We start from the raw sequence: 13498 nt of genomic DNA, 5'->3' as shown, positions 1-13498 counted from the left end.
CCTCCCAAGGGACTTGCAAATACTTTTTATTCTCAAATTACTCTGGGATGTATTGGGACATCACACTAACCTGTACAAACCAAGATCTCATGCCCTATTCAAGATTCCATGTGATTATGGTGTTCAAATAAACTGACCATACAGTTAAATTAGATAATGTGCTACCCAAAATGTAAATTTTGCACCAAATAAACATCTCTTCTTTTGCTCTCCCATACAAGTTGAAATTTTAAAATATGGACCATATAACCCTTTTTCCTGTATTCTGATTTACCTTAGTCTTATCCAGATCAGCTTCATTCATATCTCTAATCGAAGTCTGATCACTTTGTCAATTTCATTCACAGTTGCTGAATGGGGTAATGCTGACTTTCATTGCTTCAGAGCTCAACTCTGAGTCTCAGAGGTCACATAAATACTCAGAAGTTTTAGGGAATGACCAGGTTATACACAAATAGCTCAGTATCTCAGAATTTAGAAATAACACCTGTAACTCCAGAATAGATGTGACTGCTGTAAGAGCTTACCATCTACAACCCTTTACAATAGGCCCCAACCTAATAACCCATGTTCTTGATTTCAGTTCTCTGAGTTTGTATATTATAGTTAGCCCTATGAGTGAGTCATGATAATATTTGTCTTTTGGTTTCCGACATTTCATTCAACGTACAGTGCTCAAGGTTCATTCACCTAGTTACATGTCTCACATCTTCATTCATACTTGCAGCCCCACAGTTGTCCATTGTATGTATACACCATAGTTCTGTCTTCAATTCCTCAGTCGTTGTATCCTTAGACTACCTCTACCCATTGCAAATCGCAAACACTGTCACCATAAATATCAGTGTGTAAATGTTCATTCTTGTCCCCACTCTCAGTTCCTCCAGGTATATTCCTAGCAATAGGGTTGCAGGATCTTAGGCAACCCCACCGCTAGCCTCCTGTGGAACCACCACACACTCCTCCAAGGGCTTGCACCTCTCAGCTTCTCTACCAATAGTGAATAGGTACTTTCTCCACATTTTTCTCCAGCACTTGTTTCTCTCTGTTCCTTTTTTTTTTTGCTTGCTGTATGGTGGGGGTCACACTTCACTCTTTTTCCATGTGAGTATACTGTTATCGCAGCACCAATTGTTGATTTTTTTTTTTTTTTTTTTTTGGTGGGGAGAAAGTGTGCAGGCTGGGAATCGAACCCAGGTCTCCTGCATGGCAGGCAAGAATTCTGCCCCTGAATTACCTATGCACCCCCTCTCTGTTCATTTTTAAAGTTTCCTTTGCACAGCATATAATCCAATCTAAGTGAAAAATCAGTGGTTCCTGGTATAATCACATAGCCATGCCTTTGCCACCTCAATATGTATGAAGATATTTCCTTGTCTTCTGCAAATAGTCTCATACCCCTTCCAAATATCCCCTGCTTATTGACATTTTGTTTTGGCATAATGCCTTTGTTGCATTCAGTGGATGCATAATACAATGTTATTGTTGAGTGTAGACCCTAGCTTGCATTTTTTCTCTGTATACCATCTCATTTTCAACACCTTGCAACATTGACATTCATTTGTTCTCCTTCATGCAAAGACATTCTTATATTTGTACATTTAATCACCATCCTTGTCCACTATAGGCTAAGTTATACCATCTCAGTCTTTATCCTCTATCCTTCTGGTGTCACATGTGCCTCCCAGCCCTTCTCCCTCAACCATATTCACATTCAGCTCCGTTCAGTGTACTTATGTTTTTGTGCTACCATCAGGATTAGGCTATCCATTTCTGAATTTTTACCACCTGTCCAATTGCACATTCTGCATTCCTTCAGCACTAAATGCCCAGTCTCTACCCTCTTTCTATTTTCTGATAACTTGTTTCCTTAACTTGAACTCTGGAAGTCCACTCATTAGTGTTGGTTCATACTAGTGAAACCATACAGTATTGTCCTTTGTTTCTGGCTAATTGTACTCAGATTCATCCATGTTGTTCCATGCTTCATGACTTTATTCTGACTTACAGCTGCATAATATTTCATCACATGTACACACCCAGTTTGGTTAGCCACTTGTCCATTGATGGATATTTGGACTGTTTCCATCTCTTGGCTATCATAAATATAATGCTGCTAAAAACATCGGGGTGTGAATGTCCAGCTGGGTTCTTGCCTTCAGTTCCTCTGAATATATACCTAGTAATGGAATTGCTGGATCATATGGCAATTCTATATTTAGTTCCCTGTGGAACCACCAAACTGCCTTCCAGAGCAGTTGCACCATTCCACATTCCCACCAACAGTGGATAAGTGTACCTCCTTCTCTACATCCTCTCCAGCACTTGTCATTTTCTGTTTTTTTGACAATGGCCATTCTAATGGGTGTCAGATAATATTTCATTGTGGTTTTGGTTTGCATTTCCATAATAGCTAATGTAGTTGACATCTTTTTATATGTCTTTTAGCCATTTGTATTTCCTCTTCTGAAAAGTGTCTGTTCATGTTGCTTGCCCATATTTTAATTTGTCTTTTTGTTATTGAGTTGTAGAATCTCTTTATATATTCTGGATATCAAATCCATATGTGATATATGGTTTCCAAATATTGAATCCTACTGTGTAGGCTGCCTTTTTCCTTTCGTGACAAAGTTCTTTGATGCACAGAAGTGTTTAATTTTGAGGAGATCCTATTTTTCTATTTTTTTTTCATTGCTTGTGCTTTGGATGTAAGGTCTAGGAAACTATCTCCTATCACAAGATTTATAAGACATTTCCCTACATTTTCTTCTAAAAGATTTATGGTCTTAGCTCTAATGTTTAGGTCTTTGATCCATTTCAAGTTAATTTTTGTAGAAGTATGAGATATGGATCCTCTTTCGGTCTTTTCCATATGGATATCCAGTTCTCTGAATACCATTTATTGAAGAGACTGCTCTGTCCCAGTTGGGTTGGCTTGATCACCTTATCAAAGATCAGTTGTCCATAGATAAGACAGTCTGTTTCTGAATACTCAATTTGATTCCATTGGGTAGTGTATCTATCTTTATGCCAGTACCACATTATTTTGACTGTTGTAACTTGGTAATATGCTTTATTTTTCTTTTCTTTTTTGCATGGGCAGGCACTGGAAATCAAACCCAGGTCTCTAGCATGGCAGGCGAGGACTCTGCCTGCTGAACCATAGTGGCCTGCCTGGTAATATGATTTAAAGTCAGGTAGTGTGAGACTTCCCATTTCATTTTTCTTAAGATATTTTTAGCTGTTTGGGGTACCCTACCTATTTTAGTTTGCAAAAGCTGGCAGAATGCAACACACCAGAGATGGATCAGCTTTTAATAAGGGAATTCATTTAATTGAAAATTTATAGTTCTCTAGGGGAAAGACAACTAGCTTTTATCTGAAGTTTTCTGTCACATGGGAAGGTACACAGTGATGTCTGCTGGTCTTCTCTCCTGGCTTCTGGGTTTCAACACCTTTCCCTGGGGTGATTCCTTCCTGCATCTCCAAATGTTCAGGCTGAACTGGGAGTGCTGAGATGAGGTATGCTAAGATATTGAATCCTCTTCTGACCTCTCTCTTTTAAACCTCCAGCTCATTAAATTAAACCTCACTTTTTTTGTGGAAGGCACTACATTTAGCTGCCTGCAAATGTAATCAGCTATAGATGTTTTACATACTGAGGATTTAAGTCTACAGCAACAGAACAATGGGGCATCATCACTTGGCCACGTTGACACCTGAACCTAACCACCACATGTCCATCCCTTGTCAACCTGGCAACTATCATAGGTCCCACATACAATGCAGTAAATCTTTCCATATACAAAATGCATTAGTTTCATCACAATATCACAAAAGCCTTAAATCATTTCAGTAATAATGCAAATACAATACAAAATCTCAATGATGTTAGCTACAGGCATGGTCTTTTCTAAAGCAAAAATTCACTTCTGGCTCCAGATCTGTGGAACTCATAACAAGTTATTTAATGCCAATATATAAAGGAGAGACGGTTATAGGACACATGTTGTCATTACCATACTGAGAAATCTAAAGGTAAACAGGGGTCACCGAACCCAAACAGCTCTGAAAACCTGCAGGGCAAACTCCACTGGACTTCAAAGTCTGAGAATTATTTATTCTCGGGGCTTCAGAAAGTGACAGTCCTGCCCTTTCCAAGGGCCTACACTGTAGCTTTGCTCTCTCCAAACCCTGAAGTGGTTGAAATCTTGTGAGGCATTGAAGAGACCACCTTTTTCTCAGCTCCACCCTCTCCTAGCTTCAGGGCAGCACCTGGGGCCTCTGCCAACTCTGAGGCACAAGCTCAACCCCTCCAGTACAATGGGGTTGTAGCCAGGCTCCCCCCAATTCCTGGTTTATGTGCTTATTCTCTCCAGTTCCTGGAGTGGCGCAACTCTTCCTGAGCAATGAAGCAGAAGGCCCACCCTCTGCCCTGGGGCAAACTCACCCTCTCCACATAGAGGGGTGGGTCTGCTCTCCTGGCCCGAGGTTTCTTGGCTTCAGACCTTAGCTTTCCTAGTTTTCTCTCTCTGTAAACTACAATTTTTCCTTTTTGTCCAGATTGGCAAGTGAGACTGTTTATACCAACAGTTTCTTCAACGTACTCTAGACCTTCTCCATCAAGCTCCCCACAATTCTTCCAAAATCTTCCCCTTATTAATTTAAAAAAGCCACTCCAACATGTTTGGTATTTGCAAACTGTAGGGGCATCCCACTTCTCTGGTATCAAAATCTGTTTTAGTTTGCAAAAGCTACCAGAATGCAACACCCCAGAGATGGATCAGCTTTTAATAAGGGGATTTATTTAGTTGGAAACTTATGGTTCTTCAGAGGAAAGGCATCTAGCTTTCTTCTGAGGTTTTCCATTATATAGGAAGGCACACGATGATGTCTGCTGGCCTTCTCTCCTGGGTTCTGGGTTTTAACACCTTTCCCTGGGGTGATTCCTTTCTGCAACTCCAAACATTTGGGCTGAACTACAAGTGCTGAGATGAGGTATGCTGAGATGCTGAGTTATCTTCTGACCTCTCTCTTTCAAGCTTCTAGCTAATTAAATTAAACCTCACTCATTGTGGAAGGCACCCCCCTTAACTGACCACAGATGTAATCAGCCATAGATGAATTTCACATACTGATGATTAAGTTCACAGCTGCAGAACAATGGGGCATCATCATCTGGCAAAGTTGACACCTGAAGCTAGCTACCACACTGCCTTTCCAAATAAATTTGGTTAGTTTTTCTATTTCTGCAAGTAAGTTGTTGGGATTTTAACTGGTATTGCATTGAATCTATAATTAATTTGGGTGGAACTGACAACAACTATATTTAGTCTTCCAATCCATGAATATGATATGCCCTTCCATTTATCTAGGTCTCCCATGATTTCTTTTAGCAATTTCTTATAGTTTTCTATGCATAGGTCTTTTGCATCCTTCCTTAAATTTATTACTAATATTTGATTCATTTGGAATGTTTTTTTTTTCTTGATTTTCTCCTCAGAGTGCTCATTACTAGTGTATAGAAACACTACTGATTTTTGGGTATTAATTTTATACCCTGTCACTTTGCTGTACTCATTTATCAGCTGTACATTTTTTGGTATTTTTGACATATAGGCCATGTCATCTGAAAACTGTAAGTTTTGTGTCTTCCTTTTGTTTCATTTTCTTTTCTAATTGCTCTGGCTAGAACTTCTAGCACAATGGTCAATAACAATGGTGACAGTGGACTTCCTTGTTTATTCCTGATTTTTGAGGGAAAGCCTTAGTCTTTTCCCATTGAGGAGGGTGTTAGCTGTGGATTTTTCATATATTCCCTTTGCAAGTTGAAGAAGTAGCTTTTTATTTCTATCCTTTGAAGTGCTTTCATTAAGAAAGGATGTTGAACTTTGTCTAGTGCCTTTTCTGCATCAATCAGGATGATCATGTGATTTTCCATTTTACTTATTGATATGGTGTATTACATTAATGAATTTTCTTGCACTGAACTAGTCTTGCATACCTGAAATAAATCCCACCTGGTCATAGTATATAATTCTTTTAATGTGCTGCTGGATTTGATTTGCAAGTGTTTAGTTGAGGATTTTTGTATCTATATTAATTAAGGAGATTGGTCTGTAATTTTCTTTTCTTGCAGTATCTTTGTCTGGTGTTCTAGCTTGCTAGCTGCCAGAATGCAATATACCAGAAATAGAATGGCTTTTAAAAGGGGGAATTTAATGAGTTGCTAGTTTACAGTTCTAAGGCTGAGAAAATGTCCCAGTTAAGACAAGTCTATAGAAATGTCTAATCAAAGGCATCCAGGGAAAGATACCTTGGTTCAAGAAGGCCGATGAAGTTCAGGGTTTCTCTCTCAAGTGAGAAGGCACTTGGCGAACACAGTCAGGGCTTCTCTCTTGGCTGGAAGGGCACATGGCAAACATGGCGTCATCTGCTAGCTTTGTCTCCTGGCTTCCTGTTTCATGAAGCTCCCTGGGAGGCATTTTCCTTCTTCATCTCCAAAGGTCACTGGCTGGTGGGCTCTGCTTCTTCTTGTGGCTATGTTGTTCTGTTCTCTCTGAATCTCTCATTCTCCAAAATATTTCCTCTTTTATAGGACTTCAATTAACCAATCAAGACCCACCCAAATGGGTGGAGACATGTCATTCCTTAATCCAGTTTAACAACCACTCTTGACTAAATCACATCATCCAGGGAGATGATCCGATCACAGTTTCAAACATACAGTATTGAGTAGAGATTATTTTACCTTTACGAAATGATATTTTGATTAAAACATGGCTTTTCTAGGGGGCATACTTCTTTTCAAACCAGCACATCTGGCTTTAGTATTAAGGTGATGTTGGCTTCATGGAATGAATTAGGTAGCTTTCCCTCCTCTTCAATTTTTTTGGAAGAGTTTGAAAAAGATTTGTAGCAATTTTTTCTTGAATCCTTGGTAGAATTCACATGTGAAGTGATCTGGTCCTGAACTTTTGTCTTTTGGGGAGGTTTTTGATGACTGATTCAATCTCTTTACTTGTAATTGGTTTGTTGAGGTTGTCTATTTCTTCTCGAGTCAATGTTGGTTGTTCATGCTTTTCTAGGAAGTTGTCCATGTCATCTACATTGTCTAGTTTATTAGCATATTGTTGCTCACAGTATCCTCTCATTACCTTTATTTCTGCAGGGTCAGTTATGTCCCCTCTTCCATTTTTGATTATTTTTGTTTACATCCTCTCTCTTTTTTTCTGTCAGCCTAGCTAAAAGCTCATCAATTTTATTGATTTCCACAAAGAACCAACTTCTGGTATTGTTGATTTTCCCCTTTGTTTTCATATTCTCAATTTCATTTATTCCTGCTCTGCTCTTCATAATTTCTTTCATTTTATTTGTTGGAGTTAGTTTACTTTTCTTTCTCTAGTTCTTCCAAGTTGAATGGTTAATTCCTTGATTTTTGCTCATTCTCCTTTTTTGAGTATAAACATTTAAAGCAATAAATTTCCCTCTCAGCACTACCTTTGCTGTATTACATAAATTTTGATATGTTGTGTTTTCATTTTCATTGGCCTCAAGATATTTACTGATTTCTTTTGTAATTTTTTCCTTGACCCACTGGTGCTTAAGAGTGTGTTTTTTAGCTTCCATATATTCGTAAATTTTCTGGCTTTCTGCCTGTTATTGATTTCCAACTTCATTCCATTATGATTTGAGAAAGTGTTTTGTGTAGTTTCAATCCTTTTAAATTTATTTACTTGCTTTGTGACCCAGAATATGATCTATCCTTGAGAATGATCCATGAGCACTTGAGAAAAATATGTATCTTGCTGTTGTGGGGTGTAAGGTTTTGTAAATGTCTAGTAAGTATAACTCATTTATTGTATTATTCAAAATCTCTGCTTCCTTATTGATCCTCTGTCTAGATGTTCTATCCATTGATGAGAGCAGGGAAGTGAAGTCTTCAACTATTATTGTAGAGGTGTCTACTTCTCCCTTCGGTGTTGTTAATGGTTGCCTCATGTATTTTGGAGCTCTCTGGCTCAGTGCATAAATATTTATGATTTTTATGTCTTCTTGTTGAATTGTTCCTTTTATTAATATATAGTGTCTTTCTTTGTCTCTTTTAATTGTTTTACATTTGAAGTCTAATTTTTTGGATATTAGAATAGCTACCCCTGCTCTTTACTGGTTGTTGTTTGCCTGAAACATCTCTTTCCAGCCTTTCACTTTCAATTGTTTTTGTCCTTGGGTCTAAAGTGAGTCTCCTGGGTCTTATTTCTTAATCTGCTCTGCCAGTTTTGATTGGGGGCATTTAATCCATTGACATTTAGTGTTATTATTTTAAAGGCAGTACTTCTACCATTTGTCTTTTGGATTTTATTTGTTGTATCTTTTTTTCCCTCTTTTTACCTTTACTCATAGTCTTCATTCCTATACTCTTCCCCAGACCTCTCTATCCAGTCTTTTCCTATCTGCCTATAGTGCCCCTTTAGTATTTCTTGTAGAGATGGTCTGTTAGTCATAAATTCTTTCAGTGACTGTTTGTCTGAAAATATATTAATCTCCCCCTCATTTTTGAAGGACAGTTTTCCTGGTATAGAATTCTTGGTTGGCAATTTTTCTCTTTCAGAATCTTAATAACATGGCTTTCTCACCTCCCTGGTTTTTGCTGAGAAACCTGTATAAAGCCTTATTGCACTTCACTTGTATGTGATGTGATTCTCTCTTTATCTTTGACATTTGATCAGTAAGTGTCTTGGAGTAGGTATATTTGGATCTCCTCTGTTTGGGGTATTCTGCATTTCTTGGATCTGTAATTTTATGTCTTTCATAAGAGATGGGAAATTTTTTAGTGATTATTTCCTCCATGAGTCTTTGTGCTCCTTTGCCCCTATCTTCTCCTCTGGAACACCCATAAAGTTTGTGCACTTCATGTTGTCATTTAATTCCCTGAGACCCTGCTCATAGTTTCCCATTGTTTTCCCTATCTTTTCTTTTTGTGTTTAGGATTTCAGATGTCCTATCCTCTAGTTTACTTCTCCTTTCTTCTGCTTCTTTAAATCTATTGTTGTAAGATTCCATTGTTTTTTTTTTTTAATCTTTTCTATTGTGCCTTTCATTCCCATGAGTTTTGTGATTTGTTTTTTCAAATGTTTGTGTTTTTGTGTTTGTCCAATGTCTTCTTTATATCCTTCATCTCTTTTGCCATATCTACCCCTAACCTGTTGATTTGATTTTTGATGAGATTTTGCATGTCTGTTCAACATCCTGAATTAGTTGTTTCAACTCCTATATCTCATTTGAAATATTGGTTTGATCCTTTGACGGGCCATATCTTCTTTTTTTCCTAGTATGACTTGTAATTTTTTTTGCTGGCATCTAGGCATTTGATTTCCCTCATTTGTTTATTCTGGAGGTCATTTTCATTCTTTCACCTAGGGTTTTCTTGTAGGATGGCTTCATTTTGTATCTGTTCTTTGGCATTCATTTCAACTTCTAGACTTATAGGATAGATTCTGCTTAAGTAATCAGAAATTTTCAGCTTTTTTTATTTGTTTATTTCTTGCCCTCCTATATGAACTTTTTTTTTTTGAGGAGGGTCTCCTTAGAAATTATTGACAGCAGTCAGGTTTTCTCAGACAAGATAGGCCCACAACTCAGGAACAAAGAATACCCAGTATCAAGTTTCCCTGAGGGTGAGACCCAGCAGGTAATTCTGAGCTCTGAATACTATTGAGTCTTTCAGCTCATGGACATGGTATTTCTCTCCATTTATTTAGATTCTTCAAATTTCTCTCATCAATATTTTGTGATTTTTAGTGTATACCACATGTGCATCTTTTTTGAGGCTTATCTCATATATATCAAAATTTTGTTGCTGTTGTAAATGCCATTGAGTTTCAATTGATATTTAATTTTTAATTTCTGACTGTTCATTGCTAGCATAGAGAAACAATTTATTTCTTTCTGCAGTTGTTGTTGTTTTTTTCTTCTATGTCTGACTTTTAAAACAAAATTTTATTCATGCACCATACAGTTGATCCTAATTGTACAATCAATAACTCTTGACATAATCACATAGTTGTGCATTCACCACTGTAGTCAATAGGAGAACATTCTCATTTCTTCTGAAGAAAAAAATCCCATTCCCCTTTTCTCCCCCTATTATTGACATTTAGCTTTAGTATACTGTCTTTCTTACAATCAATGAAATAAAAGAATATTGCAATGTTACTGGTAACTATAGACCTTAATTTACATTAATTTTACTTTTCCTCCATATAAAGTCTATTAGCAACATCTTGTAATAATGATGTATGTCTTAGTTCATGTAAGAACACCCATATTCATACAATTAACTACCTTCATTGTCTACTCTGGGTTTCTCTAAGTTGTACAGTCCCAGTTTTTATCCTCTATCTTTCCCTCTGCTGACATACATGACTCTAGCATTCTTCTTTCAACCATATTCACACTCTACTTTGTTAATTACACTTACAGTATTGTGGTACCATCACACAGTAATGTGCTATTCATTGCTGAACCTTTATAATCAACCTTATTGAACATTTTGTACTCCTTAGTCATAGACTACCCAATTCCTGCCCACTTTCTATACCCTGGTAAGCTATGCTCTCAAATATAACTCTCAGAGTTTGTTTATTATAGTTAGTTCAAATTAGTGAGACCATACAATATTTGTCATCTTGTTTCTGGCTTATTCTACTCAACCTAATGTCCTCAAGGTTCATTCACTTCATTGCATACCTCACAACTTCATTCCTTTCTGTAGCTGCACAATATTCCATCATATGTAAATGCACGTTTCACCCGTCCATTTATCAGTGGATGGATCCCTGTACTGTCTCCATCCATTGGTAATCATGACTAATTCAGCTATAAACATAGCTGCAGAAATGTCTATTCATGTTCCTATTTTCAGTTCTTCTGAGTATATATCTAGTAATGGAATTAGTGTATCAGATGGCAACCCTTTATTTAGCTTCTTGTGGAACCGCCACACTGCCTTCTGGAAGGACTGCATTATTCCACTTCTTTACCAACAGTAAATAAGTGTACCTCTTTCTCTGCATCTTCTCCAGCACTTTTGTTTTCTGTTTTTTTTTTTAATTTTATTCATGCACCATACAATTTATCCTAAGTGTACAATCAGTGTTTCCTGGTATAATCACATAGTTATGCATTCACCACCACAATCTTCATGAGAACATTTTCATTTATTCTGAAAGGAAAGAAGAAAAGAGAAAAATCCCACACTCCTACCTTTATAACACCTCTTTTTGACATTGAGATTTATTATGTTGTTTTTGTTACAATAAATGAATGAATATTAAAATGTTACTGTTAATTATGGACCCTAGTTTGCATTAATTGCATTTTCTATAAACCATCCCATTTTTAACACCTTTAAACAGAGACAGGCATTTGTTCTTGTTCATGTAAAAACTTTCTTATATTTGCACAATTAACCATTATAATTTTCCACTCTTGGTTTTGCTAAGTTATACAGTCCTAGTTTTATCCTCTTTCTTTCTGGTGCCATACATGTCCCTAGTCTTCTTTAAATCATACTCATACTCAGCTTCATTCATTATACTTTCAATATTATGCTACTGTCACACAGCATTCTATCCACTTTTGAACCTTTAAAATCAATCTTGTTAAACTTTCTGTACTCCTTAAGCATTAAATGCCAGTGTCTAGCCTCTTTTTATCTCCTGTTTTTCTTTTTTAATCTCCTAATTAGCTGTGTTCTCAGATTTAAATCTCAGAGTTTGCTCATTATAGTTAATTCATATCAGTGAGACCATATAGTATTTGTCCTTTTGTTTCAGGCTTATTTCACTCAACAAAATATCCTCAAGCTTCATTCACATTGCTGCATGTGTCATGACTTTATTCCATTTTACAGCTGTGTAGTATTCCATCATATGTATATATCACAGTTTATGCACTGGTCAGTTGATGGTCATTTAGGCTGTTTCCATCTTTTGGCAATTGTGAATAATGCTGCTATAAATATTGGTGTGAAGATGTCTGTCAGTGCCCCTGTTTTCAGTTCTTCCAAATATATACCTAGTAATGGAATGGCTGGATCATATGACAATTCTATATTTAGCTTCCTGAGAAACTGGCAAACTGCTTTCAGAAGTGGCTGCACCGTTCTATATTCTCACTAACAGTGAATAGGTGTAACTATTTCTCCACATTTTTCCAGCACTTGTCATTTTCTGTTTTTGTTTGTTTGTTTGTTGATAGTGGACATTCCAGTAGGTATAAGATGGTATACATCAAGGTTTTAATTTTTGTTTCCCTAATAGCCAGTGAAGTTGAGTATCTTTTCATATGCTTTTGACCCACTTGTATTTCCTCTTTGGAAAAGTGTGTATCCATATCTTTTGCCCATTTTTAATGGGGTTGTTTGTCTTTTTTTTTGGTGTTGAGTTTGTAGACTTTCTTTATATATCTGGATATTAAACTCTTGTCATATATGTGGTTTCTAAAAATTGTCTTCCATTGAGTAAACTGCCTTTTTACTTTCTTGGCAAATTCCTTTGATGTAGAAAAATACTCGCTTTAGAGGAGATGCCACCTATCTATTCTTTTTCTTTCATTGCTTTTGCTTTGTGTATAGGTCTAGGAAACCACCTTCTACTACTAGATCTTTAAGATGTTTCCTTACGCTTTCTTCTAAGAGTATTATGGTCTCAGTTCTAATGTTTAGGTCTTTGATCAATTTTGAGTTAGTTTCTGTATATGGTGTGAGAGAGATGGCCTTTATCATTCTTTTGGATATGGCTATCCAGTTCTCTGAGCAACATGTGTTGAAGAGTCTGTTCTGTCCCAGTTGAGTGGACTAGGCCACCTTGTCAAAAATCCATTGTTCTTAGATGAGAGGTTCTATTTCTGAACTCTCAATTTTATTCTATTGATCAGTATATCTGTCTTTATACAAGTACCATGATGTTTTGACCACCATAGCTTTGTATTACACTGTAGAGTCAGGTAAGTGAGACCTCCAACTTTATTTAGGGGCATCCTGTACTTCCAAATGAATTATCGGTTTTTCTATTTCTGCAAAGTAAGTTATTGGGATATTGATTGGTATTGCATTGAATCACAAATAATTTTAGGTAGGATTGACATCTTAATTATATTTAGTCTTCCGAGCCATGACCATGGTATATTTTTCCATTTATTTAGGTCTTCCTTGATTTACTTTAGCAATGTTTTGTAATCTTTTGTGTGTTTGTCTTTTATGTCCTTGGTTAAATTTATTCCTAAATATTTAATTCTTTTGGTTACAATTACAAATAGATTTTTAAAAAAATTTCCTCCACAGATTGCTCATTACTAATCTATACAAATGTTACTGAATTTTATATGTTGATCTTGTATCTGTCTACTTTGCTGAACTCATTTATTAAGTCTAGTAGTTCAGCTGCAGAATTTTTTTGGATTTTCTAAATATAGGATCATGTCATCTGCAAACAGT

Source organism: Tamandua tetradactyla, chromosome 5, assembly GCF_023851605.1.
Source record: "Tamandua tetradactyla isolate mTamTet1 chromosome 5, mTamTet1.pri, whole genome shotgun sequence".
NCBI classification, from domain to species: Eukaryota; Metazoa; Chordata; class Mammalia; order Pilosa; family Myrmecophagidae; genus Tamandua; species Tamandua tetradactyla.
This window is presented reverse-complemented; position numbering follows the sequence as displayed.